The sequence below is a fragment of the Schistocerca serialis genome, chromosome 8, assembly GCF_023864345.2.
Source record: "Schistocerca serialis cubense isolate TAMUIC-IGC-003099 chromosome 8, iqSchSeri2.2, whole genome shotgun sequence".
Classification (NCBI taxonomy): domain Eukaryota; kingdom Metazoa; phylum Arthropoda; class Insecta; order Orthoptera; family Acrididae; genus Schistocerca; species Schistocerca serialis.
In genome coordinates, this window is record NC_064645.1 from 123,153,750 (window position 1) to 123,172,531 (window position 18,782).

Consider the following 18,782-nt stretch of genomic DNA (forward strand, 5'->3'; position numbering starts at 1 on the left):
TATCTGGGTAATGTTATCTATCCCTTCAGCCCTGTTTGAATATAAGTCCTCAAAGCTCTTTTAAATTTTGACTATAATACTGGATCCCCTGTCTCTTCCCTATAGACTCTTGTTCATTATTCTATCACTTCACCAGAAAGTTGGTTTTGGTATGTGTTTAATATTACCCATCCATACAGCATGCATCTATTTTCTTGAGACGTTTGAATATCTCGAACATCATGAATCACTTTTCACTGTCCGTTTTTCCTATATCTGCAAATCCAATAAAAGTGTCTTGACTTTTCTTCTACCTTCCACTGTGAAGTAGTGCATTGTGAGAACTGTAAATTGAATCGTCCTTTTCCATTCTTCTGTAAGTAAATATTGTCGGCAACTTGAATGCTTCAAATGTTAAACTTTTATTAGCGTGATTATTTTTTAACTTATCTGTCTTTGCTATATCTTTGATTGTGTAGATATTATTTTTCTGGAATGGTGTTTTTTTCTTCAAACTCACAGAGACAACGACTCAACTTTAAGAGTCGTATGGTTGCCACTTCCCTGATTTAAATATATCTGACTACGCCGAACTTCACAATTATCTATCTTTCAGGTGTTTCATCGTATCACCTTCAAGCTATTTCTCTCGAACCGTGCGCGGGAGAATCCAACACTTAAATACCCTCATGTGAGTTATGATTTCTCTTATTTTATTAAAATGATCATTTCCTGTGTAGGTGGGCACCAATAAAATATTTTCGTATTCGGAAGAAAGTGTTGGTGACTTAAATTTCATTAAAAGATTTACAGCAATGAAAAATACTTTTGATTTAATGATTGCCACCCCAACCCGTGTATCATATGTGTGACTCCTCTGGACCCTGTTTCGTGATAATACAGAAAGAGTGGCCCTTTTCTGGACTTTTTCGAAGACCTCTGTCAGTCCTATGTGATGGGGATCCCACGTCTCGCAGCAGTACTCCCGAAGGGGACGAACAAGCGTAGCATAGACAGTCTCTTTCGTAGACCTGTTGCATCTTCTAATTGTTCTGCCAATGATTTTACAAATTTCGATGGAATTATATCTATTCCTTACGCTTTATTTGACAGCAAATCTACCAGACTTTTGTTGGACTCTATATCGACTCCGATTTCTTCCTCTAACACGTCATTAGTCATTTACTCCCCCTCGTATAGCTCTCCATGTACTCTTTTTACTTACGCTCTCTGTCCTCTTCGTTTGACACTGAAATTCCTTTTGCACTCTTAGCGTTGATGCTTTCAGTCTTCCATCAAATGAATTCGCAACTGCGAATAATGACTACTATCAGCTGTCGAATGGAATGATGACTTTGAAATTTTGTGCCGGACCGGGATTCGAACCCGGATTTCCCGCTTATCGCGAGTGGTCACCTTCGGTTTTAATTTAATTGAGGGTTGTTTTGAATATCTGTATGCTGTATTACTTCATCTTACCCGAGTTTCTTCGCAACTATCTTTCTTCTTCCTATATTTGCTGGCCCAAATTATGTGAACGCTGTTTTTAGTGATGTCCACTCTTCCATCTGAACTGCCTGATTCAAAAATGGTGTCACAGTATCTATTGCCATTGTGATCTTCAAAGGCAACTCATCAATCCTTAATCCCTCTGAACTCTTTCCACATTGATTCTTGAAAACGATTCTTGTAAAATTCAGTCTACTCTTCATCATTACCAAATTTTGATCTCCTTTCGTGTAGGCTTACAGTGACATAACTGACTTCAGTTTCTCTCTCTGAGCCTGATGTGATCCGACTGTAATCTTGTCATGTCTCCAGGCCTTTTCCACAAATAAATTTTTCAACCTGTGATTTTAAAACTATGTATCTGCTGGGATTAGGTGAATTTTACTGCAGATCTGAAGTACACTTTCTACTCCCATATTACTACTTAGTCTATATCCTCCCGTGCTCTTTTATGTGTTCCTTCCCCTACTATTGTTTTTCCTCCTCCAATGACTGTTATCATCTTCTACATATTGAGGGTATTTTTAATCCGTCATTGCAACTACAAAGTATGTAATTTTTTCACCAGACGTGTTTCACTTTATTCATTTAAACCGTCATCAGTAGTCTGTAATCAAGTTATTTACATTTTGATTTGCTTTTTAGATAGGAAAACAGTTTGTTAAGACTAGGTTGATTTGTGCTTACGGTGATTTTCGACAGATTTCCCACTTACATCGGGTAATCAGCCGAAAAATCACTGTAAGTACAAATCAACCTATTCTTAACGAAGTGTATATCGTTCTAAAAAGCAAGTCAAAACTTAAATAATTGCAGACCACTAATGATGCTTTACCTCAATAAAGCGAAACGCGTCTGGTGAAAAAAAATCATTCATTTTTGTAGTTGCAACGACGGATCACACAAATGAATAATCCTACTTACTGAATTACACGTTTAATATCCTCAAACACTTTTCTATCCTTTCATTTTCTGCTAGTGGCTTTGGCATGTACGCTATGTCATCAAACGCATCCGGACTCCCCCAAAAACATGCGTTTTTCATACCAGGTGCATTGTGCTGCCACCCACGGCGAGGTACTCCATATTAGCAACCTCAGTAGTCATTACACATGAAGAGAGAGAGCAGAATGGGGTGCTCCAGGGAACTTACGGACTTCGAACCTGGTCAGGTGATTCAGTGTCACTTGTTTCATAATATGTACGCGAGATTTTCACACTCATAAACATCCCTAGGTCCACTGTTTCTGATGTGATAGTGAAGTGGAAATGTGAAGGGACACGTACAGCACAAAAGCGTACAGGCTGACCTCGTCTGTTGACTGACAGCGACCGCCGACATTTGAATAGTGTCGTAATGTATAATAGGCAGACATCTATCCAGACCATCACACAGGAATTCCAAACTGCATCAGGATCCACTGCAAGTACCATGACAGTAAGGCGGGAGGTTAGAAAACTTGGATTTCGTGATCGAGCGGCTGCTCATAGGTCACACATCACGCCAGTAAATGCCAAACGACGCCTTGCTTGGTGTAACGAGCGTAAACATAGGACGATTGAACAGTGGAAAAATGTTGTGTGGAGTGACGGATCACGGTACACAATGTGGCGATCCGATGGCAGGGTGTGGGTATGGCGAATGCCCGGTGAGCGTTATCTGGCAGAGTGTGCAGTGGCAACAATAAAATTCGGAGGCGGTAGTGTTATGGTGTGGTCGTGATTTTCATGGAGAGACTTACACCCTTTGTGGTTTTGCGTGGCTCTATCACAGCACAAACCTACATTGATGTTTCAAGCACCTTCTTGCTTCTCACTGTTGAAGGACAATTCGGGGATGTCGATTGCATCTTTCAACTCGATAGAGCACGTGTTCACAATGCACGGTCTGTGGAACGACAATAATATCCCTCTAGCGGAGTGGCCTGCACGGAGTCCTGACCTGAAACCTTTAGAACACCATTGGGATGTTTTGGAACGCCTACTTCGTGCCAGGCCTCACCGACAGACATCGATACCTCTCCTAAGTGCAGCCATTCCCCAAGAAACCTTCCAGCACGTGATTGAAAGTATGCCTGCGAGAGTGGAAGCTGTCATCAGAGCTAAGGGTGGGCCAACACCGTATTGAATTCCAGCATTACTGACAGAGGGTGCCACTAACTTCTAAGTCATTTTCAGCCAGATGTCCGGATAATTTTGATCACATAGAGTTTATCGGAACTATTGCCATTGGCTTCGGTGTGCTGCCGATTTCGATGAGAATAATCCTGTTACTGCATTGTTCACAGATTGTCACTCTTTGCTTCATATTGCAATTCGTCACGAATCTTACTCCCGTTGCAGAATTTTATGTCAGTGCCGTATATTACCTTGACGAGAAATTTCCACTGCATTTCGCTGACCCGTTCACAATATATTAATTATGCCTTTGCTTTTACTTTTTCAACTTGCTTCTTTAACTAACGCATTCAGAAATACGGCATTCGACGATCCGACTAGTCGAATATTGCTCTTTCGTTGCTTACTAATTCACTCTCTCTTAGCCGTCGTGGTTCCTAATGAGGGAACTAATGGGGAACCAATTACGAAACCTTTGTCAATGGAGAAATCATCATCAAACTTTTTCAATCACTGCCACGTGTTCTGTGGATACATACAATATGTGATACAAAGTGTACTATTAGCTGACGTGTCGAATATTGACGACTTTATGGCTTGTTCGTTGTTACGCTTAAGGCTGTTGGGAGCCATTAAGGGCACTCTAAGATAGAAAGTCAGAGACACAGTGCAAGAGCAGGCAAAAGCGGAAGCGTTTAGGTAACCGGAGGTAAATACACTCCTGGAAATGGAATAAAGAACACATTGACACCGGTGTGTCAGACCCACCATACTTGCTCCGGACACTGCGAGAGGGCTGTACAAGCAATGATCACACGCACGGCACAGCGGACACACCAGGAACCGCGGTGTTGGCCGTCGAATGGCGCCGCCGCCGTCAGTGTCAGCCAGTTTGCCGTGGCATACGGAGCTCCATCGCAGTCTTTAACACTGGTATCATGCCGCGACAGCGTGGACGTGAACCGTATGTGCAGTTGACGGACTTTGAGCGAGGGCGTATAGCGGGCATGCGGGAGGCCGGGTGGACGTACCGCCGAATTGCTCAACACGTGGGGCGTGAGGTCTCCACAGTACATCGATGTTGTCGCCAGTGGTCGGCGGAAGGTGCACGTGCCCGTCGACCTGGGACCGGACCGCAGCGACGCACGGATGCACGCCAAGACCGTAGGATCCTATGCAGTGCCGTAGGGGACCGCACCGCCACTTCCCAGCAAATTAGGGACACTGTTGCTCCTGGGGTATCGGCGAGGACCATTCGCAACCGTCTCCATGAAGCTGGGCTACGGTCCCGCACACCGTTAGGCCGTCTTCCGCTCACGCCCAAACATCGTGCAGCCCGCCTCCAGTGGTGTCCCGACAGGCGTGAATGGAGGGACGAATGGAGACGTGTCGTCTTCAGCGATGAGAGTCGCTTCTGCCTTGGTGCCAATGATGGTCGTATGCGTGTTTGGCGCCGTGCAGGTGAGCGCCACAATCAGGACTGCATACGACCGAGGCACACAGGGCCAACACCCGGCATCATGGTGTGGGGAGCGATCTCCTACACTGGCCGTACACCACTGGTGATCGTCGAGGGGACACTGAATAGTGCACGGTACATCCAAACCGTCATCGAACCCATCGTTCTACCATTCCTAGACCGGCAAGGGAACTTGCTGTTCCAACAGGACAATGCACGTCCGCATGTATCCCGTGCCACCCAACGTGCTCTAGAAGGTGTAAGTCAACTACCCTGGCCAGCAGGATCTCCGGATCTGTCCCCCATTGAGCATGTTTGGGACTGGATAAAGCGTCGTCTCACGCCCGATGGAGGACGCGAACCAAAGACGGGAGGGGGGGGGGGATGCCGCGCTAACCGTGGCAAGCCCCTCCTCCCCCCCCCCCCCACCACCCAGACAGGGCGGCTACCCGGCGCAGCAGGACACAAGACATGGCATGGACCCGACTAATGTCTGAAGTAGTGCTGGAGGGAATTGACACCATGAATCCTACCAGGGATGTCCATAAATCTGTAAGAGTACGAGTGGGTAGAGATCTCTTCTGAACAGCACGTTACAAGGAATTCCAGATATGCTCAGTAACGTTCATATCTGGGGAGTTTGGTGGCCATCAGAAGTGTTTAAACTCAGAAGAGTGTTCCTGGAGCCACTCTGTAGCAATTCTAGAAGTTTAGGTTGTCGCATTGTACTGCTGTAATTGTCCAAGTACGTCGGAATGCACAATGGAAACGAATGGATGCAGGTGATCAGACAGGACGCTTCCGTACGTGTCACCTGTGAGAGTCGCACCTTCAAGCATCAGAGATTCCGTTTCACTCCTACTACATACGCCCCACACCGTTACAGAGACTCCACCAGTTTTAACAGTCCCCTGCTGACATGCAGGGTCCGTGTATTCAAGAGGTCCCCATAGCTGTACACGTCTATCGGCTCGATACAATTTGAAACGAGACTTGTCCGACCAGGTAACATGTTTCGAGTCTTCAACGGCTCAATGTCAGTGTTGACGGGCCCAAGCGCGGCTTAAGCGTTGTTTTGTGCAGTCATCAAGGACACGCCAGTAGGCTTTCGGCTACGAAGGCCCATATCGATGATGTTTCGTTGAATGGTTCGTATGCTGACACTTTTTGATGACCTTGCACAGAAATTTGCAGCAATTTGAGGAAGCGTTGCACTTCTGTTACGTTGAACGATTCTCTTCAGTCGTCGTTGGTCCCGTTCTTGCAGGATCATTTTCCGGCCGCAGCGACGTCGGCGATTTGATGTTTTACCGGATTCCTGATATACACGGTACACTCGTGAAATGGTCATACGGGAAAATCAACACTTCATCGCTATCTCGGAGATGCTGTGCTCCATCGCTCGCGCGACGATTGTAATACCACGTTCAAACTCACCTAAATCTTGATTACCTGCCGTTGTAGCAGCAGTAACCGATCTAAGAACTGCGCCTGACAATTGTTGTCTTACATAGGCAGTGCCGACCGCAACGCCGTATTCTGCCTGGTTACAATTCTCTGTATTTGAATACGCATACCTTTACCAGTTTCTTTGGCTCTTCATTGTATATTATTCTTGTCAACAACTTGGATCTGAGCTGTTAATTCTCGCACTCTTCGGGTCTTGCTATTTTTGGTTTTGTGAATAGTCGTTTTGTTCCCACATCGAGCACTGATTTTAGAAATATCTGGGTAATGTTATCTATCCCTTCAGCCCTGTTTGAATATAAGTCCTCAAAGCTCTTTTAAATTTTGACTATAATACTGGATCCCCTGTCTCTTCCCTATAGACTCTTGTTCATTATTCTATCACTTCACCAGAAAGTTGGTTTTGGTATGTGTTTAATATTACCCATCCATACAGCATGCATCTATTTTCTTGAAACGTTTGAATATCTCGAACATCATGAATCACTTTTCACTGTCCGTTTTTCCTATATCTGCCAATCCAATAAAAGTGTCTTGACTTTTCTTCTACCTCCCACTGTGAAGTAGTGCATTGTGAGAACTGTAAATTGAATCGTCCTTTTCCATTCTTCTGTAAGTAAATATTGTCGGCAACTTGAATGCTTCAAATGTTAAACTTTTATTAGCGTGATTATTTTTTAACTTATCTGTCTTTGCTATATCTTTGATTGTGTAGATATTATTTTTCTGGAATGGTGTTTTTTTCTTCAAACTCACAGAGACAACGACTCAACTTTAAGAGTCGTATGATTGCCACTTCCCTGATTTAAATATACCTGACTACGCCGAACTTCACAATTATCTATCTTTCAGGTGCTTCATCGTATCACCTTCAAGCTATTTCTCTACCGTTCCACTCTCGAACCGTGCGCGGGAGAATCCAACACTTAAATACCCTCATGTGAGTTATGATTTCTCTTATTTTATTAAAATGATCATTCCCTGTGTAGGTGGGCACCAATAAAATATTTTCGTATTCGGAAGAAAGTGTTGGTGACTTAAATTTCATTAAAAGATTTACAGCAACGAAAAATACTTTTGATTTAATGATTGCCACCCCAACCCGTGTATCATATGTGTGACTCCTCTGGACCCTGTTTCGTGATAATACAGGAAGAGTTGCCCTTTTCAGGACTTTTTCGAAGACCTCTGTCAGTCCTATGTGATGGGGATCCCACGTCTCGCAGCAGTACTCCCGAAGGGGACGAACAAGCGTAGCATAGACAGTCTCTTTCGTAGACCTGTTGCATCTAATTGTTCTGCCAATGATGGAATTATATCTATTCCTTACGCTTTATTTGACAGCAAATCTACCAAACTTTTGTTGGACTCTATATCGACTCCGATTTCTTCCTCTAACGCGTCATTAGTCATTTACTCCCCCTCATATAGCTCTCCATGTACTCTTTTTACTTACGCTCTCTGTCCTCTTCGTTTGACACTGAAACTTCTTTTGCACTCTTAGCGTTGATGCTTTCGGTCTTTCATCAAATGAATTCGCAACTGCGAATAAAGACTAACATCAGCTGTCGAATGGAATGATGACATTGAAAATTTGTGCCGGACCGGGATTCGAACCCGGATTTCCCGCTCATCGCGAGCGGTCACCTTCGGTTTTAATTTAATTGAGGTTTGTTTTGAATATCTGTATGCTGTATTACTCCATCTTACCCGAGTTTCTTCGCAGCTATCATTTTTCTTCCTATATTTGCTGGCCCAAATTATGTGAACGCTGTTTTTAGTGATGTCCACTCTTCCATCTGAACTGCCTGATTCAAAAATGGTGTCACAGTATCTATTGCCATTGTGAACTTCAAAGGCAACTCATCAATCCTTAATCCCTCTGAACTCTTTCCACATTGATTCTTGAAAACGATTCTTGTAAAATTCAGTCTACTCTTCATCATTACCAAATTTTGATCTCCTTTTGTGTAGGCTTACAGTGACATAACTGACTTCAGTTTCTCTCTCTGAGCCTGATGTGATCCGACTGTAATCTTGTCATGTCTCCAGGCCTTTTCCATAAATAAATTTTTCAACTTGTGATTTTAAAACTATGTATCTGCTGGGATTAGGTGAATTTTACTGCAGATCTGAAGTACACTTTCTACTCCCTTATTACTACTTAGTCTATACCCACCCGTGCTCTTTCTTCTGTTCCTTCCACTACTATTGCTTTTGCTCCTCCAATGACTGTTATCATCTTCTACATATTGAGGGTATTTTTAATCCGTCATTGCAACTACAAAGTATGTAATTTTTTCACCAGACGTGTTTCACTTTATTCATTTAAACCGTCATCAGTGGTCTGTAATTAAGTTATTTACATTTTGATTTGCTTTTTAGATAGGAAAACAGTTTGTTAAGACTAGGTTGATTTGTGCTTACGGTGATTTTCGACTGATTTCCCACTTACATCGGGTAATCACTGTAAGTACAAATCAACCTATTCTTAACGAAGTGTATATCGATCTAAAATGCAAGTCAAAACTTAAATAATTGTAGACCACTAATGATGTTTTACCTCAATAAAGCGAAACGCGTCTGGTGAAAAAAAATCATTCATTTTTGTAGTTGCAACGACGGATCACACAAATGAATAATCCTACGTACTGAAGTACACGTTTAATATCCTCAAACACTTTTCTATCCTTTCATTTTCTGCTAGTGGCTTTGGCATGTACGCTATGTCATCAAACGCATCCGGACTCCCCCAAAAACATGCGTTTTTCATATCAGGTGCATTGTGCTGCCACCCACGGCGAGGCACTCCATATTAGCAACCTCAGTAGTCATTACACATCAAGAGAGAGAGCAGAATGGGGTGCTCCGGGGAACTTACGGACTTCGAACCTGGTCAGGTGATTCAGTGTCACTTGTTTCATAATATGTACGCGAGATTTTCACACTCATAAACATCCCTAGGTCCACTGTTTCTGATGTGATAGTGAAGTGGAAACGTGAAGGGACACGTACAGCACAAAAGCGTACAGGCTGACCTCGTCTATTGACTGACAGCGACCGCCGACATTTGAATAGTGTCGTAATGTATAATAGGCAGACATCTATCCAGACCATCACACAGGAATTCCAAACTGCATCAGGATCCACTGCAAGTACCATGACAATAAGGCGAGAGGTTAGAAAACTTGGATTTCGTGATCGAGCGGCTGCTCTTAGGTCACACATCACGCCAGTAAATGCCAAACGACGCCTTGCTTGGTGTAACGAGCGTAAACATAGGACGATTGAACAGTGGAAAAACGTTGTGTGGAGTGACGGATCACGGTACACAATGTGGCGATCAGATGGCAGGGTGTGGGTATGGCGAATGCCCGGTGAGCGTTATCTGGCAGAGTGTGCAGTGGCAACAATAAAATTCGGAGGCGGTAGTGTTATGGTGTGGTCGTGATTTTCATGGAGAGACTTACACCCTTTGTGGTTTTGCGTGGCTCTATCACAGCACAAACCTACATTGATGTTTCAAGCACATTCTTGCTTCTCACCGCTGAAGGACAATTCGAGGACGTCGATTGCATCTTTCAACTCGATAGAGCACGTGTTCACAATGCACGGCCTGTGGCACGACAATAATATCCCTCTAGCGGAGTGGCCTGCACGGAGTCCTGACCTGAAACCTTTAGAACACCATTGGGATGTTTTGGAACGCCTACTTCGTGCCAGGCCTCACCGACAGACCTCGATACCTCTCCTAAGTACAGCCATTCCCCAAGAAACCTTCCAGCACGTGATTGAAAGTATGCCTGCGAGAGCGGAAGCTGTCATCAGAGCTAAGGGTGGGCCAACACCGCATTGAATTCCAGCATTACTGACAGAGGGTGCCACTAACTTCTAAGTCATTTTCAGCCAGGTGTCCGGATAATTTTGATCACATAGAGTTTATCGGAACTATTGCCATTGGCTTCGGTGTGCTGCCGATTTCGATGAGAATAATCCTGTTACTGCATTGTTCACAGGATGTCACTCTTTGCTTCATATTGCAATTCGTGACGAATCTTACTCCCGTTGCAGCATTTTATGTCAATGCCGTATATTACCTTGACGAGAACTTTCCACTGCATTTCGCTGACCCCTTCACAATATATTAATTATGCCTTTGCTTTTACTTTTTCAACTTGCTTCTTTACCTAACGCATTCAGAAATACGGCATGCGACGATCCGACTAGTCGAATATTGCCCTTTCGTTGCTTGCTAATTCACTCTCTCTTAGTCGTCATGGTTCCTAATGAGGGAACTAATGGGGAACCAATTACGAAACCTTTGTCAATGGAGAAATCATCATCAAACTTTTTCAATCACTGCCACGTGTTCTGTGGATACATACAATATGTGATACAAAGTGTACTATTGGCTGATGTGCCGAATATTGACGACTTTATGGCTTGTTCGTTGTTACGCTTAAGGCTGTTGGGAGCCATCAAGGGCACTCCAAGATAGGAAGTCAGAGACACAGTGCAAGAGCAGGCAAAAGCGGAAGCGTTTAGGAAACCGGAGCTAAATAGTATTACTAGAGCCCTGCATACTGCAGACGCTCTGGGCAACTGTCCCATAGGAGTAGGTTCACTTCAGAGAACTGACTGCTAACTCCACACACCGCCTAGACACTGTTGTAAGGCGCCACAGTAGAAGATGGCCACGAAAAGGCACGTCTTAGTAGATGCAGCAAGCTTGATACGTACTCCTGAGAACTGAAACGTCAGTGGGTTTACGTAGATTAGAGTGCTTCTACAGCAGCTCCTATTCACAAAAGTACCTCGGACAGAACAAAGTGTTGCTTTCCATGATAGGAGTTCCAGCGACGTTTAGATTTCATCTGGACGCTGTCAGTACCAAACTTGGAGCTTATTAATGTAAAGTCTTGACGCATCCCTTCCTACCGAGCGGGAGAAGGGGGGAGTCTAAATGTGGTTGGTCCGAAGCGCCCTGGAGGTGCACGGCGACTCGGCAGACTGGCCGAAGCTTCATAATTGCCAGTGGATTGGTGGGTCGACTACAGGAAGGGAGAAAAATGAGCCCGGCAGATTCTTAAAAAATCTGTGTTGTTGTATTCAGAGGGAATTCTCAGTCAGATGGTTGGGGCGGCGACTCCGTATCTCTCATGACCAGCCTCGGTAAGCTTCTATATGTTTGTTTTTCTGACTTGGAGTGCTGCTCTCAAGTTTGTACTTCACATGCTGCTAGTGTTCACTATTATTGTTAGCGTTCAATCTCGTGGATTCAATCACCGACATCTGTTGTGCAACCAGTTGCCTCATTTGCTTTTTCTAATGTTTAGAACTATCCTTCAGTGTAGTACTTATACTTATCGCTAATAAATGACCCCAGAATTCCGTGAGTCTCGAGCTGCAAACATTCTGTCCAGCCCCAGAATCCGCGCCTCTCATACGTGCACTGTGTCAGTGTTTGGCGCTGACCCAAGTCATCAATCTGCCTTCACTGGGAGCTTCTCTCCGCGTTTGCTCCTCACCGCTAGGAAATTACAGACTGACTTTAAGCGCCATGTCTTCTCTGTATGCTGTGTTAGGACAGGACAAACGTTGATAAGGGTACGTACAGGCTTCGCGTTTATGCCGGCTTGAGCTCTTCTAGGGCACTTTCAATGAGATGACTGCATGTCTGTGGAGGAATGACGGCCCATTTTTCCCAGGAGCTGAAACGAGGGTGGACAGTGTTGTTGGACACTGGAGTCGACCTTGCAGCTCATACCAAGTGTTCCATTAGGTTCCGGTAGAGTCTCGCAGCAGGCCAGTCCATTTCACCGATAGTATAGTCCACCACAAACCAATGTCTCACAGAAGCTGCTTTATGACAGGATGTATTGTCATGCTGATAACGTCATCCTCTCCAGTCTGCTCCTCCACTGTGCGCAGTACACAGTGCTGTAGTATGTTTTCACAGTCTTCCACATTTACTCTTTTCTTCCACATTCGACCCACTAACAGCACCTCCATGCCGTACCACCACCTCCTCCGTACTTCACAGTTGGCACTAGAAATGATGGAAGGCATCGATCTCCCGGCATGCACCAAACCCAAACCCTTCTGTCGGATTGCCATAGTGTATAACCGGATTCATCACTCATGTTTGCAATCATACACTCTAGCAGTGTGGAACTTACGATTGTTTCCTTCCTCTGACTTGATGTGATTTTTCACAACCAGCCTCTGCAATGTTCAATGGTCCTTGGGCTTAGTGGTGTTTGTCTCCGCTTCCACGTCACAATCTTACCTCCAAAAGTCCACTTGGGGAACTTAAGGAGCGTGAAAACCCCCTGTGAATAAATGACTCAGGTGACATCGAATGACTAATCTACATTCGAGGGAACTCAGTCCTCCTGACCAACTCATTCCACTGTTACTACCTGTCTGCTGACAACACAATACTCCACTCCTACATTTACAATGGCAGGTCCGATACTTTTCACCAGATGGTATACTAAGTACAAAGGTCATGCCACTCACAATTGCTGATTCTACAGCTATTTATGGAAAGCTTCACACCCCAGGGGCAAGACAGTGTCCCGAACATGTGTGTAGTCCTCTCTCCTCTTTGACAAGCCGTGTATGGGTATCACTTATTTTACCGGAAATCTTTGACTTCCATCGCTGATATTTGCTCAGTATTTAAGTATTAGCTATGGTAGATCCCATGACCCAGAATACTTTCGTGTACTAATCAAAGGCGCTAACCCAAGACTATGTTTGTTGGTTGTTTGGTTTAGAAGAGGGGAGGGGGGGGGGGGACCAAACTGCTAGGTCATCGGTCCCTTGTTCCAAATAAAACAATGCCACAAGTGTGGGAATAAAACAAACAAGACTGACAACACAAAACAGAGAGAAAGGAAAAACCACAAGAACGACGGAAGGGCAACAAACACTTAAATGGACAAATGGGAGAATAAAACCACAGAAACAGAAGGAACAGGTAGAAGAGATTAAAAGGACAAAACAGATAACCATGGCTGGCTGACCATGAGAATAAAAAGTGGAAGACAACCACTCTGCAACACATTAGAACAGCCACCCTAAAAGCACTGGGGTGGAGGACACAGAGAGACAAAGGACAAGCGCTAAAACTTTGATCAAATGATAAAGCAGACCCTCACGAATAAAACATAAAACTAAACCACCCGATAAGACGTTGTCAGATAAAATTAGCGGAAACGAGTCCGGTAACCGAAGATTTCGTCGTAGGGCAGTCAAAGTGGAACAGTGTACCAGAACATGGGCCACTGTCCACCGGGCGCCGCATCAACACTGAGGCGGGTCTTCACGGCGCAGGAGGTAGCCGTGCCTTGCCCAAGCGTGGCCAATGCGGAGCCGGCAGACAACCACAGAGTCCCTGCGAGAGGTCTGCATGGAGAACTGCCACACATTCTTAGTCTCTTTAATGTCACGCTGTTTATCGTGCGGACTTAGACTATGCCATTCCGTCTCCCAAAGTTGAAAAAATGAACGCAGGTCAGTTATTGGAATGCCGATCTCCATAAGCTGTTTCCGTGTAGCGTGTCTAGCCGGCCTGTCAGAAAGTTCGTTGCTTGGGATTCCGACGTGGCCAGGGGTCCACACAAACACCACTGAACGCCGGGATGGTCGCTACCGAAGGAAGACTAGGGTAGCACTGGTCGATAGCTTGTAGGCTACTCAAGGAGTCAGTACATAGAAGAAACGACTCCCCAAGGCATGAACGGATGTGCTCAAGAGCACGAGATATAGCCACCAGCTCTGCAGTGAAAACACTGCAGCCATCGGGCAGTGAATGCTGTTCAATATGTCCTCCATGGACATACGCGAAGCCCACGTGGCTATCAGCCATCGAGCCGTCGGTGTAAACCACTGCATGGCCTCGGTACATGTCAAGAATCTAGAGGAAGTGACAGCGGAGAGCAGCAGTGTTAACTGAGTCCTCTGGGCCAAGTGAAAGGTCCAGGTGAAGCCGCGACCTAGGTGTACACCATGGAGGTGCATGTGAATGGACCTTAAGTATAGCAGGTAATGCCAAGGACTCCAGATAGAAGGAATCCGACGCTAACTCTAATTGTTGCGGGCGATGAACTGCCGTGGATGAAAAAAAACAGTATTTCGGATGCGCAGGAGAACTACGAATGTGTTTAACATAACTGGCGAACAGTTGCGCACGCCTGACCAGCAATGGAGGGACTCCAGCCTCCGCCAGGACGCTGGTCACTGGACTCGTCCTAAAAGCTCCCATCGCTAGTCGAACTCCACAGTGGTGCACACTGGGTCGAGTAAACGCAACGCTGAGGGCGCGGCCGAACCATAAACCAGACTCCCATAGTCAAGGCGAGATTGAACAAGGGCTCTGTAAAGCTGCAGCAGCGTAGAGCGATCTGCACTCCAGTTGGCGTTGCTCAGGCAGCGGAGGGCATTGAGGTGCTGCCAGCACTTCTGCTTAAGCTGACGAAGGTGAGGAAGCCACGTCTATCTGGCGTCGGAAACAAGTCCTAAAAATTGATATGTCTCCACTACAGTGATGGGATCGTCAGTGTGGTAAGGTTCTGGTTTCGGATGAACGGTACGACGCCGACAGAAGTGCATAACACATGACTTTTCAGTCGAAAACTGGAAACCATGGGCTAGAGCCCATGACTGTGCCTTGTGGATTCCCTGTGGCCGCCGCTCAGCAACACCAGTACTGGTGGAGCAGTACGAAATGCAAAAGTCGTCTGTATACAGAGAGGGTGAGACGGAAGTCCTACAGCGTTAATGGCCACTAGAAAAAGAGATACACTCGACACAGAGTCCTGCGGGACCCCATTCTCCTGGTTATGGGGGGAACTATGGGAGGCACCAACTTGGGCACGGAAAGTACGAAGCGACAGGAAATTCTGGAATAAAATCGGGAGCGGGCCTCCGAGACACCACTTTTGCATAATTTGGCAAGAATGTCAACAGATGGTGGGTGTCATACGCTTTCCATTAAACAAAAAAGACGGAAATGGGGTGGTAGTGTCTGAAAAGGGCTGTTCGGATAGCAGACTCGAGGGACACAAGATTATCAGTGGTAGAGCGACCTAGGCGGTAACCGCCCTGGCACGGAGCCAGTAAGCCACGTGACTCCAGGACACAACCCAACCGACCATTACGTTCCAGCAGCTAACAGAGAACGTTGGTGAGGTTGATGGGCCGACAGCTATCCACAACAAGCGGTCTTTGCCGGGTTTGAGCATTAGTATGGTGGTGCTCTCTCGCAAGTGCGATGAAAAGACACCATCGCACCAGATAAGGTTAAAGATCACGAGGAGATGTCACTTATAGTCAGACGAGAGATGATTAATCATCCGACTGAGCATCCGATCTGGCCCGGGAGCTGTGTCGGGGCAATGTGCAAAGGCATTGAGGAGCTACCACTATGAAAATGGAGCATTATAGGGTTCACTGTGGCGTGTAGTGAATAAGAGGATTTTCCCTTCCATCCGCCGCTTGAGATTGCGAAAGGCTGAAGGGTAATTCTCCGACGCAGAAGGGCGAGCATAGTGCTCAGTAAAGTGCTCGGCAATCGCATTTGCGTCGATAGATAACACGCCATTTATGTTAACACGATTCACGAGGGGCGGTTTTGAAGCAAGGCTTCAGAAAAATAAAGAGAAAGTATTTTTTGAAGCAGGATGATAAATCGATACATTTCCATTCTGATCTTCTTTGGGTTGACAGTATAGCTTCGTACGTTCGCCAGTCGCCAGATGGTATCGTTTTGTTCACGTGAGACACGTTTCTACCTTGTAACAGTGGTTTGCTTTTCGCTCTTGTTAAGATGACTGCTCCACTCTATGTTTGCATCAGTGAAGAAAAGAATTTTTTGTTGTCTGAAGGTGGACCGGGTTCTGAGTTCCACAGAAGGCTTACGCCACAGTGTGGAGACAGTGTTTTAGAACGATGGAGTATTTACCATTAGACTGAACAACTTAGAATCCCCTGGACAAGCGGGAAGGACGAGGAAAATCTAGCACATCCAATCACATCTACTCGCACTTCTGCTGCAACGTTAAAGAAGTCCGTGACTTCAGTTCGAATAAGCCATGAGTGAACGTTGATGAAATGACAAAATAATTCATATTGGTCGTGATTCTGTATATGATATAACAAATGGAAGACTTCAGCTTCCGAAAAGTCTTAGGATGATGGCTCCAACAACAGTTCAATGAAAAGCTCCAATACAATCATGTGAGAATGTGTCAGCAGCTCGTGAACTGTCATGCTAACGAAGGCGAAATGTTTTTCAAAGGAGGCATCACTGAAGCTGAAACATGAGTTCATTACTTCGAAGTGGACAGCATGGAATGTAAACAACTCGAATCTAATTCAAAAAGAAATTCAAGTGTCTGTTCTCTTCAGGAAAAGTGATACTCACGGTTTTTTCGGGACGCACAGGGGCCATCTCTGAACATTCCTTGGAATAGGCGTGAAACGTTAACAGTCATCTATGCAGTGACACGTTTTGCAATCAACTAAGGCTGCTATTTGAAACCAACACCGAGTCCATTGTCAAACGTCATTCTATTCTTGCATGCCATCGCGTGTCCACATATCGCCGGCCCCACTATTCCAACTTTCCAGAAGACATAATTGAAGGTATTGGAGCAATCTGCGTATCAGTCCTCATCTCGTCCCGTCGGGTTTCCTTAAACTTGGTCCACCTGAAGAAGATCTGAGAGGCCATGGATTGATGCTACACGGTGGGCCAAATGTCCTTAAGAAATGGATAACTATTTATGGCTCTCCATCCTACTGCATGGACGAGGGACTTCAGTTGATGACATATATGAGAAAAAGTACCACCACATCTGTTGGAGACAAAACGGTGTCGAGTAGAGACTCTGAGGAAAGCTACCCCACGTGTACTAGTAACAAGGACTCCAGAATAAATGCGTCAAGGAAATCTAATACTCGTTTGGCTGCGGTGGGGCCTGAGGATGGCGGTAATGCGCCGCTGAAACTAGTCATGTGAGACGATAAAGACATTCTCAAGATACAGCTCTGGTGGTACTTTTTCTCATATGGATGACTAGTTGAAAACTGACGTCACCGTAAATTTTGAGCTATGGTAAAGAATTATACGTATTCTGCAGACAATTTTTGACTATCCTCGCAGGAACAGCGCTCAACAATCTAATATGGCACGGTGTGATTAAATCCTCAGAAACGTAAGTAGGCACTATAGGGAAAGTCCAGTAAAATACAACACGTAGAAAAATTAAGAAGAAACAACGAGACTGGACGGCCACGACAGCAAAGCTCGCATTAAGAACGGCGTAGGATAAATATGCTATCGTTTACGAGACATAACCAAGCACGGTAGGTGTGAGTCCATTATGTGATGAAAAGACTGACACGCGAAAGCTACCGTGGCATGCCAAATGAAACCAGTCCTGGCTTAAGCTGGGAAAAAAACTCATGAAAAGTTGTAAATCTTTCACTGAGATAACAGCGGCCCTGGAACCTATGATGCAATGTAAACATTAAGCGGGATGCCTGTTCTGTAGTGGTAAACTTCAAGTCTTAACCGTTTGTGTGTTACACCAAGCCTATCTATACAGGGTGGTCCATTGACAGTGGCCGGGCCAAATATCTCACGAAATAAGCATCAAACGAAAAAACTGCAATGAACGAAACTTGTCTAGCTTGAAGGGGGAACCGGATGGCGCTACAATTGGCCCGCTAGATGGCGCTGCCATAGGTCAAATGGCTATCAGCTGCGTGTTTCTAAATATGAACCCCCATTTTTATTACATATTCGTGTAGTTCCTAAAGAAACATGAATGTTTTAGTTGGTCCACTTTTTACGCTTTGTGATAGATGGCGCTGTAATAGTCACAAACGTATAAGTACTTGGTATCACGTAACATTCCGCCAGTGCAGACGGTATTTGCTACGTGATACAGTAACCGTGTTAAAATGGACCGTTTCCCAATTGCGGAAAAGGTGTATATCGTGTTGATGTATGGATATTGATCAAATTGCCCAACGGGCGTGTGCTACGTATCCTGCTCGGTATCCTGGACGACATCATGCAATTGTCCGGACCGTTCGCCGGATAGTTACGTTATTTAAGGAAACAAGAAGTGAAACGTCAACTACGACCTTATAAAGGCACATTTGCATGCCGAGCGTGAGTTTCCTCGGAAACGCGAGATATTAATTAAATAAATAATCAGTGACAAATAAATAA